Below are 21,787 nucleotides of genomic sequence, written 5' to 3' on the forward strand. Positions count from 1 at the left end.
TTTTTGCAGTTTTTGTTTCATTTTCCTGGATATAAAAGATGTGTGTGGTGTAAAAAAAAATCATAAATGAAAATTATGTTTCATCAAAAATAATAACTTAATTTGATCACATATTTTGCTATTATTTTTCAAAATATATTCTCTTTTATGTATTTTTTTAAGTCATATATATATATATTTTTTTTTGGTTTGATAGTGTTTGTGTGGTTTTCACTTTTCATATTACAATAACGTCAAAACCTTGGAACTTTCACTATTTGGTTTTGGAAAGATATAGCTGACAAATACCTGTAAAATATTTTTAAAATATTTGTGCTTTTTTAATGACTTTTTTTAAAATATAATTTTTATATTGCTTCTGAAAGTTTTTTTTAATTATTGTAAATTTCAGGGGAAAACATATCTGTTCTCCTAATATAAAACCAAATTCCATTTACTAAAATGTATATAACATATTTATACAGAATAGAACAACCTTCTAATTAATTAGTTTTTATTTGATCTCATAAACAAATATATTTTAGTCACAATTTAATATTTTTAGTGTATTTATTGAGATGGAATCAAATGTGGTACATAAAAACCTAAGACTAAATATTGATAAAGTCGTCTTTATTATTCTTTTTTTTTTTTTTAATATATGACAAGTTTTTGCGTAATTATAAAATTTTATGTAACTATTTTTTTACAATACCGGCCCATGCTGATGCTTTTTATTTTTTAGTTATGATAAAAAGGCATATTTGAAACTGTAAACTATTTAAGAAAGATTTCCTCAAATGCAGTCGCGCGCGTTAGCTGACGTCACCACGAAAGAAAACATCCAAACTTTCGAGCCTCACTCGAACTCATCTGAAGTTTGAGTTAGCTTTTACGGGCGCGCAAACCGAAACAGGCGGTTCCGGACGGGACGGTTCGGGCTCGTTCTGCGTGTTTGTGTTTGTTTCGACTATTGTCGGCGTCACGCGGAGCTGAACACTTGCTGTTGTCCGACAGTAACGTTCACTGGCACACAGACCTGACCTAGAATTGCTACTTAGAATTGGGCGAAACCATCGCTCAAAAGCGAAGGGGGAAGACGGCAGGAAATTTTGACTGGGATGTAATGGAGTAGGACCACTGGAAAGCTGAGGCGAAAGAGGGGGGGAAGACATTTTCCTATATTATCATGTTATCATGATAATGTTGTGATTTGATATGTGTGTGGCTCAAAACCCGCCTTTGACCAAAATGGAAATTAAAGGAGGAGGGAAAAAAATCAGGTGAGTGTTTCCTTTTACACATCTAGCAGGAAAGTGACGCTACCACGGCTCGCCTCCTGGCAACGGGCACACGCGGGTCCTCCTCCCGGGGACATCTCACTCCGGTATCCGTTCTTCTCTGCCCCTGTCCCCGAAGACAGGCTAGCAAAACCCACGTCGCGTCTGGCCTCATTGAGAGACGGCATATGTGGGTTCTTCCAGCGCCGCGGTGGCGGATTATTCACGATGTTTTCAGCACGGCGTAAAACCCGCGGAGAAATATTGGTTTTTACCCCATTATACTGGAGGACCGCCCGTGCTTAGTGAAAATGAAAAAAGGATACAATGCAGCATGCATGGTGTGCATTCTTCGGGAGCGCCACATCGTTGGTATTGTATTCTCTTCATTTGAAACGTGTTTAATGTGATTTGTAAACGTGTAAGGGGAGCACAGGCCTCGGCTTATGATTGTATCGGCCAGCCCTATCATCTGCTGAGCGATTTAATTGTTACATTGTTACCGGAGCTAGCATAACTTGAAAATGAACGAGCAGGGCCCGGGTTGTCTCACAAGCAGACAAAAGCCGTGAGACTTAAAACATTGAAAAAACGCCGTTTAGGTTGTGGTTTCGTGTGTTTGTGGACGACGTCGTTGTTCTCGCTCCCAGCCGCCGTCCACAGCCTCCCTCTTCGGGGGAAGACTTTGTTTGCGCTGGCCGAGGCTCCATGAATGCGAGTGCTGAAGTCCTCCCTTCCCCCCCAGTTCTCTGGCGAAACAGGAACAACTTCTTTTAGGAAAAAGGAAAAAAAAAAAAAAGTTCCTGGAGTTTCAAGCGCCATGGAATTACTTTGTCCGCCAAGGGTTGTCCAGTGAGGCGCTGAGATTTCAGGGGGGGTGGAAAGAGCACAGTCCCTGCAGTTCTGTGCCTCCGGATTATTTGCAGAGTTTTAGGTTTGTAGATGGATGCCTGTGCATATTTTAGGAGGACTTCTTCGAGTAGGCCCCGTCTTCAAGCAACTTGTGCCATTGTGCTGTTACCTTGGCAAAAGGAAAAGCAAAAACATGACAAGGCATGCGTTCAGTCATTTAGCAATCTTGTTTAACTTGACATTTGAGGAGGGAAATCTACAGGTCCCTGAGTGTAACTTATTATTTTTGATTTAAACTTCCTGCATCAGTAGATTTTTTTTCCCTTCTAATTTTAATGATTTGAATAAGTAAGTAGCCTCTACGGTGAGTAAAAGATGAGTCAAATTTGCAGGAAAAGATCTTGTAAAAATGTTTAAGACACATCTGAGTCGTCCACCCACAGCTTTTAGTTAGAGTGAATGTCAGCTCTTAGTCAGGAGTTCAGGATCTTGTCCAACGACAGTTTAGGAGTAGACATACCAGTTGCTGAGACTAAACTGCTGAGCTTCATATTTGAAAATTGGGTTTTTAACATTTTCTTGCAACTTTTCCTCATGATCTAGAACACAATTAAGATTAAAACCACAATTTTTAAGTATATTTTACTCAGTTGTTGTGAATTATGAGCAGGATTAAAAAAAAACAAAACAAAACATGACGAAGACACTACAATTAACAGGCCACACTGCTCCATTCCGATGCATCCGAATACCGTAGATCAGGGGTGTCTCAATCGCACAAGGCGCCAAAATCCAAAACACACTTTAGGTCGTGGGCTGAGCAGGATAAACATTTATTCAACACACTAAAACTAAATTTTAAAAACTTTCAAAATGTAACTTTTTAACATAACTATTAATAAAAACAGTCAGGAATATTATTCCAGATTGAATCAACTTAAACCTTAAATAACTTTTAATATTTTATTTTCCGTAAAAATACTAATTATACAAGTTAGAAATAAGTGCAAGATAAGACAGGGCTATTAGTAATGATCTGGAGGGCCGGATATGATTACCCGGAGGGCCGGATCTGGCCCCCGGGCCTTGACTTTGACACGTGTCGTAGATCTTTGTTTTCCTCGTCCCAGTTAGCATCTGGCTCAAGACTGTACGGCTGGATTGCTCCAGTATTTCTTGACATATTTGTTGCTCCGCAAATGTAAGGTGAATGTTGTGAGGGGCTATAAGATAGTGGGTAAACAAAAGGTTGATGGGAAGTGGAGGCAGGCTTACTCACACAACTCAGGCGAATTTCTGGGGAACTCCTGCTTACAGTATTTCCTAGAAAATGACACTCTTAAAAAAAAAATTGGCTCAAAACGGCATGGTCACAATTAAAACACAACTGGGAATGGTGATTTGAGTGGGACTTCAGTGATGTTGGTTTTTCAATTGCTAGGCAACACTGTTGACTGCAAATTTATTGTTAGTCTATCTACTTTTTGAGTGCATTGTGAAGTTTTGAAAAAAATATCTGGCATTTACCACTTATAATGTGTATTAATAGGAAGGAGAAGCCCTGCAAAGTCCCTTTTATAGAGTATTGGTGTGTGTCCTGTAATGTCTTATGTGTACACTGGTCGATAAGTGAAGTATAAATGAATGTCTGGGCTACTGTAGTCCCTAATGACCTCAACGGTGCTCTGGTTATGTGTTTACTACATGCCGATCTTGTCAACACCAGAAATGGAGTGCTTTTCCTTGCCATTTCCTCGTGTTTATTTCACCCAATAAGCAAAGTTGTGTTCCTCTGTTCCAGGTGTGAATGACTTGTGGCTGTAGGTCGTCGTGAGTGGGCCACGTTCTCGCACAAGCCTCCGTGGCCGGCTGGCGGGCTGGCTGGCTGGGAGGACTCGAGTGGAGAGCAGACATCAGTGCCCAGGGGACTTGAGGCCTGGTTCTCCATATGAGGCCCTGCTGAAAGGGCAGGGGGGCTTCTGAGGTAATCTAGCACAATTCTGGCTTCATTCTTCTTTGTTTCTCACATTTCGTTCTACCTGCACGTCTCGTGTGTTTTCATAGAAGTGTGAATCTGTGGCAGGTTCTGTGTAAATGGGTTACCTCCTTCTTGCTGCCTTCTTTTTATACCTAGATATGAGCATGGGCATATCGGTGGTGGCACAAGTCAGTTTGTTTAATGTCATTTTTTTTAGAATAAATGCTTTAAGTTGCTAAAGTTTGTTCATAAACTATGTGTTGTGTCTTTAAAAATCATCCCATTAAGCCTTTTACTCATGCAGAAACTATTGGTCTGTTTTCAAGCTGTTGAGTTTCCTAAGTGAAAGAACCAGGAGCATTAAATCCATGTTTTTAAAATAAAAACCAAAGAAACTACCCGTTCTTTCAAGCCAGATGCTTCCTAATAATCTGTGACGTTTATCTATGGTTGTGCCTGAATTTTGACGATTTGGATTTGCCAAGCGGCGATTGACGGTCAGGGAGGTGGTTGGAGCTGAGGAATCTGAACGTGCCGCTGCCTTGAACTGTCCCTGCTTGGTCTCACTCTCTGATCTGCACATGCTGAGGATAAAACACGGTCAGGCCGTTCTTCTTGAGAACGCCGTGCACACTGTTTATTTATCTGCTATCTAATCTGAAGTGTGTTAACCAAAAACCACAGTGAGGTGAAGGACGCGCGGAAATGGATATTGATGTAAAGCGGCCACGGATTTATTTTTGCTTCTGTGTATTGGGGTCTCAAGTTTCTGTGCATTTGTTTGCTTCATGGGTTTTCTAATTAAAACGTTGAAGGCTCGTATTGCGTGTGACATGGAACGATATGTGGAGGAGATGGTTTGTCTTTTTTTCCCCCCCTTGCACAGTTGGATGTGTGTGGTGGGGGCAGTGGACCTTCCCTGCCTCGTACAGTAGAGCAGACCCCTGGGCTTCAGTTTTTCTGTTGCGCGAAATGTTTATTTTCACACTGTGGGATCTTTGTTCTCTCATAAATGTAGAAGTATTTTCTTTAAGAACACATATCAGTTTTTCATTTACCTGGATCTCTTAGCAGCCTATTCACAATTCATAAAGGAATTTAGTTCATCCACTAAATAAACCTTACAGTCGTCAAGCCGACATAGTACAGTAATTATGTGGGATTCCCCCAGAAAAGGTGAACATTTTGTGTGGTTTTTAATGTGAGTTTGGCCAATTTTAAGATTAAACGTATAGTTGTTGGTGTGAAAAATGGCTTCAACTTGTTGAGTTGGTGAAATGGTTGAACACTTTTGGTGTGTGTTACAACAGCCATGACTACAATCTTTCTCAACATCAAGGAACTGTGCTGCAGCTTGAAATTGTCTTGTAGTTCTATAGTTCATTGACACATTTACAAACCTTTCCTGAGGAATGAAATTCTGGGCAAATTTATACCACAAAAGTATACCACCAGTTGGTTGATTACTCTGTGGCTCCACACTTGCCGGTACAGTAGGGTGCAACATTTACTCCTTCTATTTCCTCACCCCATTATTATATATATTTATGGTCTACCCATGAAAGTTCTAGCTTGTGAAGTGTGATCTTCAGTATTTCGTCTTTTTACACTGCTTGGGTTGAGCTAGGAGTACATCCCATCCACATAAATTCGTGCTCTATGGCGGATTCAGAAATGCTTCACTACCCCTACTACTTATCCCTACCCCTACAACTTCTCCTTACCCCTACACTTATCCCTCCAAATGGTTAATGGCATATACTTGTATAGTGCTTTAGTACCTTCCTTGAAGGCCCAAAGCGCTTCACAGTCACAGACCCATCCACTCATTCACACACTGATGGTGGTTCCACTGCAGAACACTGGCGCCAACCTTCCACCAGAGGCAATTTGGGGTTCAGTATCTTGGCCGTGGACACTTCAACACATGGGTGGGAATCGAACACGTAATCTTCTACGATAAGGAGTCAACTGCCCTACCGCTGCACTACGTCCTTTCCTATCTCTCCAAGCAGAGATATGGAAAAATAGTGTTTTCAAATTCCAGCGTTACTACCGCCCGATGACGTCATCAATAGTTGCCGGTCATCTACATTAATGCATAGCTGCCAGTGCCCTGAAAATACATGACATTGATTTTATACCTTTAAAAAGTCATGCCAAAACAAAAACTCAATACTTAGGCCGAGTCAAAATTCTTCCCCTACCCCTACGGCTTCTCCGTACCCCTGCATTTAACCCTCCAAATTGAGAGCTATGGAAAAATATTGTCTTCCAATTCAGACGTTACAACCACTTGATCACATTGTCAATTGTCGCCGGTCATCTACGTTAGCGCGTAGCTGCTAGCGCTTGGAAATGCATAACATTTTTATAACTTTAGAAAGTCATGTCAAAACAAAAACTCAATACTTAAGCCGAATCCCAATTCTTCCCCTTCCCCTACGGCTTCTCCCTACCCCTATATTTAGCCCTGCACACGGTGAGTTTTTGAGAGGTTGTTCTACCTTTAAAAAAAAAACGATTTCGGCCACCCCTTTCCTATCTGGTGCGAAAGTCTGTCAGCAGCTCGATTTGAGCTGCGAGGCGCGAATTGGGCAACATGGCCAAAATATAAATACCTGAAGTTTGACAGATAGCTGCGTCGCATCTGCCAATCAGGAACTCAGTTTTTTAACAGGCGGCAAGCAGCGAATTCGCTGCATGGCGAAGAGGGGCGGGGCATGTGAATTTGTCGCTCAAATCGCATTCGGTTTGAAAGCACCTTTACATTTAAGTGTAAACTTCTGTGCTTCAGAGAACACTCACATGCGTTTTCCATCTGTGCCACAATACGCAATGCGGATCACCCTACTGATAGAGGGATAGCTATCCCTGGGTAACTACAGCTCCTCCTCCAAAAAAAAAAAACTTCTGGACACCACTACAGCTCAAAATGCCCCAACAACTGGAGCAATAGAGAGTAGCTAGAGGGGTAGGGCTTCAGTTTGAATTCGGCTTTTGTAGCAAATATATTGTGAAAGGAAAGAGTTTACGATTAAGAAATGATGGAGAGAGAAATTATACTAAATGTGCTTAATTTAAAGAAAAAGATGATCTCTTTTTGACATTGTTTAACAAACGGCTAATGGTTTTTAATATTTTCCTATTGCTAAAAAAAAAAGGAAGACAGTTTGGAAGCTACTACTATCTTCAGCCTCTGTGGAGTTGTGTCAGGTAGTAACTGGGCCAAAATAAGTGCTGTGTTCCTGAAGAAGCAGGACTGCTGAGGAGCAGCTGTCGCTCAGCTGATCCCGTAGTGCCTCTTGATACCAGGCTTACTTTTTTTTCTGGTGCTGTCATGTGACTGCTATGGGGATAATACCAATTCCGTGTGTCCAGAGCATTGGCTTAATTCTGCTTTCTAAAGTAAATAAATAAAAAAGAAATATAAAACTAATGTAAAGTTAATGAGTTTAACAGATGCCCCGTTTTATTTTATCTAGTCTTCCGACCAACATATTATTTAAAATACACAGTGGTTGCTTTAGACAATAGAAGTGAAAGGAGCTAAAAATGACCTTACTGCATATTCAACATGTTTGCTTTTATTTATTTAATAACATTAACTGCCAGATTCTTCTGAATCGCTATCACGTTCCAAATGAACGCAGCGCTGCAGTCCATTAATGTGACTGCAGCGTTTTGGGATATGGGCCATGATGAAAGTGTTTCTTATGTTACCAGGTCCAACCATGTTGCAGGATCACTTCAGAGCGTTGCTATACGCATAGAGAAAGCCTCAAAGAAACAAACAAAAGAAAAGATGCAAATATATTTTGCTTTGCGTAAAATAGTGTTGACACGATGAACACCTGTAGGACAGTTTGTACACTGTAAATGGCTTTGACTTAGACCATACAATGGGCTGAAACTGCCAAAATAAAGTAGGAACATTTTTAATAGATGACATCTTTAAGATTGTCTTGATTTTTTTCAGATGTAGAAGCAGCTTCCATCTTTTTTTTTCTTTTATGGATTTTGATGGTGGTTGGAGCACACGGCGTGCAGAGAGGGCGGACAAAGAAAACTTGAAAGCCTTGGCGTTGCGTCATAGATCCATATTGTATCCATGGATACAATAATTAAGGCAGAACAAACACTAAGAAAGTGTTACCTTGTATGACAGATTTTTTGAAAAGGGTTGTGGTGAGCTAAACAAGTGTGAGCATTATAAATGCTGGTTGGATTGCTTCTTTGAGCATATATCGTTTTTTTAAATATATTGGTTACATTTTTATCTTCAAATAAAAATGGTGTAGAAAAATAGCACATGGAGACATTTAGGTGTATAATTGCTAACAGTGCGAGAGTGCTTACAGTTCTGTGATTTCTGTTGTTGAAGTGGCAGAAATATCTCCTTTGATTCAACTCCTTCATATTAGGACAGGTTTTCATTCAGCAGATAATTAATTCCTTTTTGTGCGTTTTTAATGTCATGTCTCTTGCCTGAAATTGCACTAATTTGGTTCAAAAATGGGGGGTACACACATGGTTGAAGGACATGTTTTTAAAAAAGAATTGAATAGGACTTTTGTGTCTTTATAACCAAGTTTTAAGTCTTAGTATCAAAGTGAATAAATATTCTTTTATTTTCAATCTTCTTCGGGATATAAAATAATTCTCACGTGTGTGGATTTGTTGCCGGTTTTCAAGGATGTTGGCGCTGTCAACAGTTGTACCCGTCTATCTGCGTCCATTTTCCTCTACTGAGATTGACAGTGACACATGCATTGATGGGAGGGAACCTCTTGAAAAACGTCATTCTCTGGTGGAACTTGAGCATGCTTTAAACTAAGACATTTTGAATAAAAAAGTCAAGAAGATAAACTACTTCTCCGGGTGACACTTCATTTCCACTGAGGGGTTTGATCTGGTCTGGTCCAGCCTGGTATTTTGATCTTTTCCATTATAAAATGAACCCATTTAGCTGGAATGAACCACCCAATTTTTGGGCTCCTGTTAGGGGGCTTCAATCTAAAACAAACCTTTGGATGTGCGCCAAACAGAATAAACATTTACTCAACACACAACCAAATTTTTAAAACTTTGAAAACTTAAGTCTTTAACGCTGACCAAACGTCGGGACGCAGCCGATACCGGTACCCTAGCCTGTTCCGCATCTTGTACCATGTCCGAGAGCACAGACTGGTACAGATCCCCTTCCGGTACCAACCCACGTCAGATACCAGGTTACGGTTAGGGTTTGGTTACCGGTGCGGTCCACGTCCTGGTACCGGACCGGTACCAATTTGCAGCCCGGAGGTTGGTGACCCCTGATTTATTGGAACAGCCATCATGTTAAAAAAAAATTACAAGTTGGAGACACCAAAAAGCTAAATTTTTGTCGCGAAGGGGTCCTTAACCAAACGTCTATATGTGACGTCTTGGGAATGAGAATGTGCTGCAATATGTTATCAGCGCAAGATAACAGTGGGTCGTTAATAACAAAAGTATTAAATGATCTGGCAGGCCGGATATAATCATCCAGTGGATTAACCTGGCATCAAACTATTTATTTCTAGGAAGTAACCAAACTTTTTTCTTACCTTAACCCTTTAACACCAATCAATTGTCGGTTATACCTACAATACACACGTTTTTTGACGTATGGTCACTCTTTGACCATTTATACTATCGACATGAATCAGCCAATTCTGATGCCCTAATATGTTTATGATACTGGGTTTGCTCCAATATGGGATAGAATCAATCAGTTTACGTAGATTGGTAAACACTTCACTACTAAAATGTGTTTCATATCAGCACAGTTGCTTCTCTTTGCTTCAAAATCCATTGGAATTACATTAATTGCGTCAATGGACAAATGAGACTTAAGGACCCTACTTTGCCTTTGCTTAACAGTTTCACTGTAAAAGTTGGAGCAGAAGACATGAAAAACTTTGCTTTCATTTTAAATATGTTTTATTGTTTATGTCGTGTGTCAAAACTTTATTATAAGGTGACAGTGCAAACGAGAGGGTGCCTTCGGCAGCAATATTCTTTCTGTTAGCCTTTGAGAGGTGTTGGGTGAGATCGCTGAGGTGCTTTGCAGAGAACTTTCAAATTAGTTTTTAAGAAGTAATCAAAGCTTTGCTGTGTCATATAATACTTGAAGGACTAAAACCATTTGTTTTTGTTAATTATATGTCAGTTATTGCAGTCAGAAATAACTTTAATACAATCTACAGATAGAAAAAGGAAGAAATGCTTTTGATGGTAAAAACATTCCTAAAAGTTATTTGGTTTTTATGTTCCTATTCAAGCTTATCTCTTAGCATCTTAGAATGTAATATCTTGGCATCTTTATTTAGTAATTTTCAATCATTTTTAATTATAAACTTGCAAAATTTCCCTAAAAAATAATGTTTTTGCAAACATTTTTAGTGGTACAGGACCTTCATTTGTATGGACACAAAATAAAACTCTTAAGTTTAACTGAGCTGTCTTGAGTGTACTCTGGCATGCTTCAAGGAAACCTGTTTTTGATCAATAGGACAGCTACTACCACTCATACAAACAAAAAGAAAAATTGTAAAAAATTATTTATGTTTTTAGCTACCTTTAATAGACTTATAGGTAATGTTCATTAGTAATTGCTTGTTTGGTTGCTTAAAAAAAAAGTCAACAACTTGATGTTGGGTCAAGTTATACAGAGTAGTTTCCAATCTTGATCTTCTGGTTTATACATTGCTAACAAAGAAATCAGACTTGAAGGAATAGTAAATTCCACACTATAGTCATTGGAACTTGGCCTGAACAATAAATTGCAAATTTTTCGTTATCATGATATCAGCCTGTGTGATATGCACATCGCAAAAGACGGTGCAAATTACAATAAATGGTAACCTTAAATTTTTTACACACATGCTAAAACAATTTCATGGGAGGTTAAGGTAAAATAGAGCCCTTAACTCATTTGACCAATCGGATTCCCCCTTTTCATGTTAGATGCCCTCCTCCGTTTTAAACTAGAATCATTAGGAGTACATTTAAATTTATGTTGACTTTTATTTAAATAAAACCGTTGAGGTGAAATGGAAATTATTTTTTATTTGTTTTGTAATTTTTTAATGTATTGCAAGTCGTATCGTCATCGCAATTTGATATTGTACAGCCCTAATTGAAACGATAGATTTTTCTTTCCTCAGTTGGAAATTTTGGGCTACATTTATTTCTGTTTTTTTAATAAATGCTTTTGATAGTGACTCTACAGTCAAAAGGCTCTACTTTTGTCAATCCTTGTCCTTTCAAGCCTTGTTTTGAGCTTGTGAAAGGAAGAGTATAACCCAAATAATAGTTCATGAAAATCATTTTAAAAGGATGAAAACAGTGTAGGGTATTTCTACAGCTATGTTTATATTGAATATGAAATTGTACACATTGCATTTTCGATAATATATTCGCCTAATGGAAATTTAGAAAAAAACACTTTTATCTGAATAAGATGCTGACGTCTCCTTTGATGGATTATGATGAGCACTAGTGCTGTAAAAGAAATTTGAATTCATTTTGCTGTAAATCAAATCTGTTGCTGTGTTAAGTCAGTTCAACTCATCACGTGAGTTGGTTTTTGTTTATTCACATAATTATGATTTAGCCCTTCCGCTCTCTTTGGCTTGTTTACATTAAAAGTGGGGTCATCTGGACCCCACAAGACAGTGCAATGAACTTTTTTTTACATTGATTTTTGAGTTTTAGACATAAAATCCTGTCCATGTTTGTCCACATTTGTCATGGAAGGAATCACACACCAATATGTGGTTGGTCATCTGGACCTCAAAGATAGCAGAAGGGTTAAAAGAAGAGCAAACGTAGAATTAGATCTTTTTTGATTTGTGGTTCATTTTGTTGCCTTCAGTTAGGAGAATGTAGTCTCTAAATTGGTGAGTTTTCAGGTCAGGTATAAAACTGAGATGTTCAACATTTTGATCAAGATTCACAATTCAGACCATTATTCTCTTCTGTTTTACCAGCTTTTCATACTGGTGGACCTGATTCACATGCCTCTGGGGCCACATCTGGTCCTTCAGCTTTTATTTTGCCTAATTTTATTTTCCCTTTTTAAGTAGTTATTATAAGCAAAACAGGCTTGCTGCATAGTCCTTTGTAGTCATAAGCTTCTTTTTTTAAGCTGTTTTAGTTCTTTCCCTTTTTAAAAAAAAATATTATGGTGTTCTTATGTTTTCCCTTGGTACTTCAAGTTTTGAATTTAAGAAATAGTAATATAAAACTTTAGTAGACCACTGATTGGATCAGATTGGTCATCACATGTCCGGAGCTAACAAAAGGACAGCTTTTTACAAAGGAAGACAAGTGGCTAATATTAGTGACTGTTTTATTCTTTTATTTCAGCGTTTATGTTAGTTCTTCGTTTTCAGCTTTTATGTTGCAGAATATGAAATATTTATTTTGTGCTGCTGTGCAGGTTTGTCATGGACAAACTCACCTACACCATACAAGCAAAATTTCCCCTTCTTGGCTTGTTAAAAAAATTTAAATTTATCGTCATTCCTTAGGTGACCCCTAGAGCTGGTTTTTACACACTTTGTCTAAAATGAAATATTTCTTGTCTTAGAAGTATTCTGTTTGTCCAAAAAATCCTAAACTTAAAGTAATTTTTGATGTTAAGTAGTTTCAGATGTCAGAATTTCTAATATTCTTAATGAAAGTTTAACTTTTTTAACCCAATTTACTAGTTAAGTGAAACAATATTTTTTGCCAAACAAAATTGCGTTTTTATTAGAAAAATATAATTTGTAAACCGATCTGTAAACGAATTGTGTTAACTCATAAACTGATTATTTATGATCCTGTGAATTGAATCATCGGTCTTGGATTATTTGTCCCTTATGTAGCCATAAAAGATGCGCTGCATAAAAACAGTTATGTGCAACAGGTTGGCCACAATCCTGGCCCACGATTGTATGACTATTGTGACCTGCCCAGATCAACAACTGTTTAAAAATTTTTCATAATAAAATGAAAAAGAATACTTGTAATAGTCTGTATCTGAAGAGTCGGCAGAGTGGCCCTAAATATCTGCTCTTTATATATTTATTTTCTTTACATAAAATGGTGCAAGTAGGTAAAAAAAATATTTTTCTCTTTCATCTTTGTTGCCATGCAGACCTTCATTAACTTCTATTCGCATCCGCCTCATGTTTATGAGGTTTAGGAAAACTGGTTGATTCAGAATATCTTTGAAGCAAACGTTGGCTTATTGATTGTAAAGGCAACAATGGAGGGACAGCGACCTTATTACATCTGCTGTGAACGCCATTCTGTTCTGCAAATATTCTCTTCTTTAATTTAGTTCAGTTTGTTGAACTGATGCCGTTTCTTTTGTGTCAAATACCACCTCTGCAAATCTGTGCAAGAATCTGTGACTTTTTATCAAAACGATTTTTTTGTCATAAACATTTAGCACATCCACTATGTTTATAACCTCCAAAACAGACTTTTTAATTATCTAAAAACATGGATAATAAAACACACAATTTGACTGAATATACTTTGCATGGAGAGCCCTTAAATAATCAATGTTTGAGAAAGCTTGTAGTTCAAGACCTGCTAAGAGGAAAATTGTTTTTTTTGTGTTTTAATATCAAGAAACATTTTTTTTTATGATAGAAGACATACATTAAGAACATGAAGCTCAAAATTCTATTTCTGAGTATTTCTTTAATCAAATCATTGTGAATCAGGAGCTCTGGTGATGTTAGGTCGGGGGTGTGAGGGGCTGTGGAAAAGTGTAAACGGAGAGCTCTCAGTAACTGGGAGGATGAGGGAAGTTTGGGGTTTCTCCCAGCCACAACTCAGAGGTGAATTTCTAATGAAACTCCTGCCTCTCTGCAGAAACTATGTCCTAGAAAACAACACATGTTGTTTTATTTTTGCATTAAATTCTAAGAATGCTTTCAAAATAGCTCAAAAGATGAGCTGGGTATTTAAGGCTGTAAATAAGTAGAATGCTGCTTAATTTATGTGGTTACGTTGCTCTTTTTGAATTTTTTTTGTTGATATTTTTGCTCTTTTTATGCAAAAACTTAAGTGTAAGAGCTGTGACTTCATCTCGCCATAAACAATAATGCATGTCAGACAGTATTAGCAGTTAAGCAATCCTGCATGTCTCTGTGCACGTGTTTGAGAGTGGGTGTACATTGCAGCATGACTGTATATTTAATTGGGCACTTCTTAGCCAGTGTGTTTAAAATTCCATTGAAATGACACACCAAATGAGGGTTAATTCATGGAAACAATCTGGCTTATATTCACAGCTAATTTTGTGGCACGATGGTGAAGAGGAAGTGCAACACCATTTATTGAAAAACCATGTTTTTGTGCCTCTTAGATTTAAATTTCTAACTTTATTTTTTTAGCCAACATTACTCTTCTGTGTTCAAATCTCAGTTGAACACAGAATGTTGATTTAAATGAGCAGAACAATCAGATTTTTGCTTGGTTGTTCTTTGTTGAGGGTCTGAATAAAGCCATTAAGAAATGTCTTTATTTTACCACAACGGTTAGCAAGGATTCTAAAAACAGGCAAGCGACGGGATTTCCCACAAATCTGTGGAAGACGTCCTCCCAGCATGAGCAAGGGAGGAATGCGGCTCGAGAAATGGGAGGGGAGGGTCGCCCGGATGGATGGAGGGAGGGAGATGTGGACCAGAGAGCATGGTGGAGGGAAAGGAGGAAAGAGGGGTCTCCACGAGGGCAGCAGAGTTTCTTTTAAACAAGGGCTGTTTCTGTCTGACTTCTCGCTGAAGCTACAAACAGGAGAAAGCCTCTGTTGGAAAAACAAACCCATATGAGTGCATTTTACTCATTACTGTGAGCAGCATCGCTGCCACAGCTGTTCCACTGTGGGATCTTAACAAAGCACAGTGCCTCTGCTTAATTGGGTACGCTGTTAGAGGAGTTTCAAACTTTAGAAAACCCATGTCTGAAAAGAGGAAAGGAACTATGAATGACAAATGGGCAGGTAAATCGTATTATAGGCTTATAAAGGCCTGTTGTGTGTTTTCGTCTTTTCCTCTTGTATCAGAAACATCAAAGTAAAAAATGAGGCCAAATACAGTTTAATCCTACTTGTTGCTATATTGTAATTTTGTTTTCGTTTCTGTCATATGCATTGACTGTATTTAAGAACTGGACTTAGCGACCCCTCTCTCCTGAAGTTCCAAACAGGAAGTACCCACTGGCTCCAAGAAGCCAAAATTCCATAGATATTAATTGAGAAATAAACAGATAATGCCCTGTCATTGTATTTGTCAGAATAATCATTTTTTAACATGTTCTTGCTAATTCGAATTTGTTTTTCACCATATTTTTTTTCTGTAATGAAAGGTTTTCAAGTTATAAAATGGCCAATTGGATGCCTCAATAAAAACGTGTTCCCTAGTCGGCTGGCCCCCACTTTGAAAAACATTTGACAGATTTCGTGTAGCCTGCTTTAAAGTGGTAGGTGTGGGGACGTCCAACAAGCTCACTCCTGATTGGCAAGACTGGTTGCCACAGAAACAACTCGGACCAATCACGGCTCATTTCTTGTACCAACAGAGTGGAGTCTTTATCACAAAAAAACGGTGACTGAATTGACTTAACTTTTTTTACAGCCGGAATAGTAATCCATTTTCCATAGGTGATGGCACACTCACTCGGTCCAGTTTTCATATACTGTTAATGGCCATGAGCTGTATGTTGTGTCGTCTCCTTCCACCCCTTATCAGGACTATTAGCCTTGCTTGACAAGTAAATTCTTCCCTTTGATGCTTAATATTTTTTAGCATATTTTTTTTAAATTGACAGACAAGTTGGCTGCGTTTCACTGTGAGGCTTCATGATCAATTCACAAGAACACAATTCAGTTTCTGCTAAAACCTAATTTGATTAAATAAAAATTTATTTTTTCAAATTTCCATTTTAAAGCTAAAATTATTTGGTCATAATACCAGTTTAACATAACTGAAGAAAGAAAATTTAAGTTGTTAGATTAAAAAAAAAAAACGAACCAAAAAAAATATGATTATTATTTTGTCAATTACATCCGTATAAATGGTGCAGCCTCTCTGCCAGCCTCTCTCCCACAAAGAAGTGATCACTTGTGGACAAGCTACTCCTTTTTAGCCCGAGATGTGGAGACGGACAGCAGATGGACAGAGATGGAACTGTAGGGTGAAGTGATTGAGCTGGAGATCAGAGCGAGCCAGAGTGCTGAGTGGCTGTCCTGCTGCTAGAGCTGGCCGCCACACATGGCACGGTGCCCAGGCTACGCTAGCAGATGTGTCTGTAGTGACTCAGCTGTGTGTGTGCTTGTGTCCACGTCTGGGACATAGACACCCACCCGCACCGCTCTGTGAAGAGGACGGTTTGTGTAACGACTCCCCTTCTACTGGTAAATCTGTGTCACAACCACTTCCTGTCCTGTTTTCTTTGTCGTCTCCATTATTTTGATGGACGCGCTGAGGTTTCTGTCAGCCTGCTATGAGATGACAGAATGTGACATTACACACATGTCACCTCTGTGGGGCTAAGGGGGCATCATCTGGGGGGCTGGGTTTCTAAAATGAACCCAGTATTGATCCTTATGAACCTATATTGGTTCATCAAAGCCATGAATCAATTTTCTATTAAAGTAAAATAAGGCAAAGAAAACTTTAATGTTAGAATTCATATTTTTATTATCGAGGGGTCCATCTTTGTTCAATGTTTTAGGGGTGAAAAGATTAATTTTAACATTTCGATTTATATCAAAATTTGATATTTTGATATTTGATAATTTGATAATTTGATTCATTCAACCAATGTGACTCAAAGATAAATACCTGGTACTGAAAAGTGAAGGTGAAGTTTTCCAAATTCTTTGTGTTTCTTGTAAGGTAATAATTAAATATGTGCACAAACAAGAATTAATGTTAACTCCTTTTACGTTTTAGTTTCATAAAGTTCACTCTACTGTAGGGCTGCCACAATTCGTCGGCTAATCGACTGTTAAAATAGTCGAGGACTAATTTAATAGTCGATAAGTCGTTACTTTATATTATATGGAGTCAGAGTGTAGTAAAGTTGAACAAAGTTGTGAGCGTTTTTTTAATATTTGAGTCAATGAGACCAAAACTTTATCTTCAGTGAAAGCTAGTTCCTTGTTTCAGATGCTGACCTCATTTTTATTTAATCTTGTTCTAATACCAGAAACTAAAGAAGGACAGAGGCTACACCATTCATTAAAGTTTATTAAACTATTATCTTAACTGCTTTTATTTTTAGTTTAAAGCTAAAATAGTTGATATATGTGCTTTACATCCACTTTGCCCATGAGCCAAATAGTCCACTAATCGGAAGAAATCATCGTTTGTGGCAGCTCTACTCCACCGTTGTTTTTAGACATCAAAATAACACAAACGGAACATTATTAGAACATTCTACCACACTGTATGGTCACATGTCTTTGCAAAATTCAATGGGTTTCCACACATTGGACTGTAATGGTCATTTTTTTGTTTCCATCACGTGTTGTCTTCTGTGAAAGCAATTTGCCATTTTTTACCTTATAGTATAATAAACCTACCGTGTCTCAATCCAAATGGAATTTTCCTATATCGATTTAATTGATTTATTTTATTTGAAAACTATTTTTGGTATTGGTCGATTTGATTAACAACTTGGCTCAGACTGATCGTTCTTGTTTGATTGTTGGAATATAGAACGATTCATTCATTAAGTCGATTAGTCGTTACAACTCCAATTTTTATCACTAGTGATGTGAGAAATTTGTTTAGCTAATTGACAACTGGTTTTGAGTTTAATTTGCAATATTTGATCAAATTAAATCATAAACTTGTGAGTTAAGCTATATATATTCAGTATTTTGGCAGGGATGCGTGTTCTTAGTGGGGACAGTAATGTGGAAAAGTCATGACGTTGGTTACTGGGAAGACGGTAAGACCAAGACATGGCTTATTTATCTCTGGGAAAAGTAAAACATTTGAATGAATGGTGTTCCCAGACTGTTTTAATACTTCAGTGGGCACACTGCACAGATCATTCTGGCATCCCACTCAGATATTTTTGTTTTACTATCCATAGTAGGCAACTCTACCACTGTTGTGCTGTATGTAGAGCTCCAGTTCAGCTTCTCCGTGCTCTGCCTCCCATTCACACTCACTCTTTACATCGGCCCATTCCTTCCTGATGCACACGGGATCCTGCATGGGAGAGGTGTCTCAGGAATGCAACTCCGCTTACATTCGCAAAACAGATTTAGTGACATAGACTTTTCCCCGTGCTCTTTTGCCAACTTTAGATTTTTGTATATTTTTAGCAGCAATGTATTAACCCTTGAAACCACTGGTAATAGTTTTCTGAATGAGGCCAGACCTGGCTCTTCAGGTACAAAGTGTTGATGCTCCTATCAGCTCATAACCATAATTGTCAAACAGATGTAGCAGTTAAATACTCGGCTACAGTCTGTTCTGCTTAGCAGCTGCACGGCTCAGACAAATAGGGCATTCAGTTTCTTCTAATGGAATATAAATAAGTCACAAATATAATCTGGTTATGTTGGAAAGCCTGATAATGAATGGCAATAGCCAGACCACAATGATGACAATCTGACTCGATCAGACTTCAGCATTTTAGATTTTTATGGTAAAAGATCAAAGATTTTTGAGTTGTTTTTTTTTGTTTGTTTGTTTTCTGCGTCAATGGAACAATTAAGTTTAGCAGTCTATACTTCAGATGTTATGTTATTGATCTCATATTTTTTGGGGGTATTGTCCAAACAATGACCTAAGTTTTCACTCTTTTCTGGCTTGGTTCTAAATATCAAGGTGAGGTCTTATTACTTGTATGCCTGCTTTTATGGCACAACATAAATCATCATTTATGTAACCCAGAGGTTGTCTTTATTTCATCACTTAGTGCACTATTTAGGACAATCATCATTTTTTGGAGTTGTTATAATCTACAATCCCAAAATACAGTGGCCTAGAAATTTCCCTAAAGTCTTAAAAAAAGGCAAAAACTGGTCTGCATCAATGCTCACTAGATTAACAAATATAGACCACAATGTATTCAGTTTGAACGGTTTGTCATTTGAAAAAAAAAATTATAATTAAAAAAATATATATATTTTTTTGATGATTACTCAAGTTTTCATCATCGGAACCCAGTGGATTTTTAAATAGTTTTTGTAAAATGTTTACATTTATCAAATTGTACTTTGGCAAATGGGTGATGTCAAAGTCCTTTACTTATAAGCCTCGTTTCCACTGAGCGGTATGGTACAAAAACCAGTGGTACTGTCCGGTCCAACTAATTCTGGTGAGCGTTTCCACTCAGTTAAACCTCACCTCCACTTGGCGACTTGTTTTCACGGCGCCTTTATGGTGTAGACCGCTAGCGTGCCGCTAGCTCACCCTGTATCACATGTCACTAAGAATGGCAAGGAAGGTTTGCAGTTCAACCACAGACCAGGCCTTGCTGTTGTTTGTAGGCATTATCAATGTAGACTCGTGACGAAAAGAGTAAACAGGAGACTGCAAAAACTCAAATGCTCACACACGGTGGGAACTTTAGCGTAAATGAGCGCTATATTGGCGCTTTTATAATGTCATCACTTTTCAACACTCATCGGGTGGCTACAGTGGCTCTGCCCCAACTGTTCCGTTCCACTTTTCAACGGACCTACAACCGTTGGGTGCCCCTAAGAGGTACAGTTCAGTACTGTTTAATGGGTCCATTTGGCAATGGAAATGCTCAAAAGACCAGACTGTACCATTCTGGACGGCTTAGTGGAAACGAGAGAATGTAGTTTCTAAAGGGGTTTAGGAGTAGTGAGGAAATTCGAACATAGCTCAAGTTTTCTGAGAACAAAAGAACTTTGGTCAAGTTAACTGATTCCATTTCATGCTTAGAGATTAGCTAAAAAGGAAAGACAAACGGTATTAAGACATAACTGGAATTTGTTTTTTTCTTTTTTTTTAATGTGATTTCCACTAAAAGTCGGAAAAGCCTTATAGCATCTGCTGATGGTCAGTCATTTATTGTTATAACCATCTGTTTATTCGCTTTTTTAAGATTCATTTTTCATGTAATAAAAGACATGTTTTGTAATGTTAATTCCAACTAGAGAATATTTTTTCTTTATGTCGGCTCTCTTCAAATAAAAAACAAGTGATGAGAATTGCGTGTTGTTGGTTCACTTGTACTACATACAAAGCCCAGTTGACATAGTGACATACTTTAAGTTTTGGATGTACAATTCTTGTGTTTGTGTACTTGCTGCTGCAACAGCAGATGTGGCATGTCAAATGTTTCACGTCTGGCATCACAGCTCTATCTATAGCGTCACTGCGTTCCTCTCATTCTGTCTAGAACAAACCATTAGTGCAGTGGCGGGTGTGGTTCTTTGGAACTCACCTCAGCAGGTGAGCGTTGAGCTATGTCCTCTGGTAAGATGAAGGTGTGAATCACTGACGGCTTCCTCAGCCAGACGAAAGAGTTTCTTAAATTCATTGCATTCAAAATGGATGCACTTTTTTAGTAGCAATGAAAGTGTGTTGATTCTTAGAGTTGTTTTTCGTTTAAAATAATCTAACCTGTCCTTCTGCCATATTTTTCAAGTAAGGATTGGATCCATTATATCAAATATACTTCTCTATTACACAGAAAGTATTTTTTTCAGGTACACTGAATATAAACATTGTTGTTAAATAACATGTTTGTAAACTCACTGGTTTTATTTGAACATACGACTTTCTTTTTGTGATTTTTTTTTTCCCTTGAATTTCAAGCACAGAAAATGAGATACATGAAGTAAACGTATAAGCTTATTAAAAATATTTAAAAAATAATTTATTGGTTGATAACACGAGTGAATATGAGTCTGTTCTGAGTTTGGAGATGGAAAAGCTTTCTCTATTACTGAGGGTTTGTTGTTTCACTGCCGACGGCAGAGCTTTCTGAGAGAAAACTGACGAGAGAAAAATAATACTTTGATTCAGCCCTAAACAAATAATGGGCTGAAGCCGTTCTTGAGATGGAGGCCGAGCAGATGCAGGGTTGGGGAGCTGGAGAGGCAGAAAGAGAGAGCAATACTCCATTGTGACTGAACTGCAAAATGGGATTTGCATAAATAAGGCTGAAACATCAGCAGGCCCCTTACAGCCACCAGCGGGGCTGCGATGAGGGAAGCGCACTGGTGTGTATTTGTGTGTACTTGCCGTCGTAGGTTCTTTTTTCCCTTTTCAAATATGTCTATTGTTGGGTTTAAGTCACTTGACTGGTTTGACACCGAGGTCAGGGTTTTTTTTTTTTTTTTTAAGTTATTCCTGCTGATCCGTCTCTTCAACTTCTGCATATACAGGTGGATGTTCTGTTAATGTAAAGTCAACTTAGATTTCAAAGTTTGGGAAAAGTACTTTGCAGTTTGACGAAGGTTTACATAAGCATGAAGTAAAGCTCTAAAGTCTATTACCACATGAGGGGCAAAGCGCAAACATGATTCCAGATTCAGCCTCTTTTTAATATTTGTATCGCAAATATAAACGGAGAAATTGAGATGGAAGAAGAGAACACTCCGGACTTCTCCTTTGGCTATTTCTGGCAGCTTTACCAATGTCTGATTGAACAGATGTTTTGCTTTTAAAGTGAC

At 38.1% G+C, this 21,787-nt stretch overlaps 1 protein-coding gene across 2 annotated transcripts in view; it reads left to right on the plus strand.

Moving 5' to 3' along the window:
• Positions 1-388: 388 nt before the first annotated feature.
• bcl9 (BCL9 transcription coactivator) overlaps positions 389-21,787 on the plus strand; it is a gene marked incomplete in the record, with an annotated part of 40,467 nt that continues 19,068 nt past the window's right edge. Inside the window, 2 exon segments of one of the 2 annotated variants that reach the window (XM_024286529.2) lie at positions 389-1,631; positions 3,913-4,095. 2 annotated transcript variants of the gene reach the window in all.

Source organism: Oryzias melastigma, linkage group LG21 (assembly GCF_002922805.2).
Source record: "Oryzias melastigma strain HK-1 linkage group LG21, ASM292280v2, whole genome shotgun sequence".
Classification (NCBI taxonomy): domain Eukaryota; kingdom Metazoa; phylum Chordata; class Actinopteri; order Beloniformes; family Adrianichthyidae; genus Oryzias; species Oryzias melastigma.